We start from the raw sequence: 703 nt of genomic DNA, 5'->3' as shown, positions 1-703 counted from the left end.
TAAAAGACATAATTTAACAAACCTGCAGCGACCTCATTTGTCATCCCGGCAGGGTTTCCCCTCCAACTACCCTTGTAAATTTCATCATTGACCTCTATAGAGTTATTTCTCCAGAGACATAACCCTTGAACACACTTCACATCTGTGATAATATATAATCTATCAAAGTGAAGAAAAATGCATTTCTCACTTCAAGAGCCTTGTCAAAATTATAGTACCTGCATGAAATTGTCCGATCGAGAGTGGCCATGTGGAGTTTGCACTGCACGAAGGTTGGATACTGTAAATAGGGATATCATTACCAATCCCTGGGTCTTCATAATTGTCTTTGCCTGCTGAAACTGTTGAACCCTGAAAGCCATGATGATCTCTCGAGTAAAAGAAGTGGTTACGTACGTTGAGAGATAAAGAGAATCATGCAACTAATGCACTCAGAGATAGCGAGAGACATATATACCAAAACGTTATTGGCTAAAGTAGGCAAGAGGTTGGAGGAATTAACCACAAAAGAAGTGGTGAAGATATTCGCGGATAAAGCTTTTCCAAGGGACAATTTATCACCAGTGACAAGTATCGTTACAGGACAAGATCCTGTTACTCTGCATGACTTGTCAGGGAGGTCTCTGTAGGAAAAGAAATCGGCCTTAACAGAACGGAGTTCATCTTGTGGAATCTGCAACATCGGAGGCAACAATGGAGGGTT

Source organism: Camelina sativa, chromosome 18, assembly GCF_000633955.1.
Source record: "Camelina sativa cultivar DH55 chromosome 18, Cs, whole genome shotgun sequence".
Taxonomy (NCBI): Eukaryota; Viridiplantae; Streptophyta; class Magnoliopsida; order Brassicales; family Brassicaceae; genus Camelina; species Camelina sativa.
Note: the sequence above shows the minus strand (reverse complement) of the source record.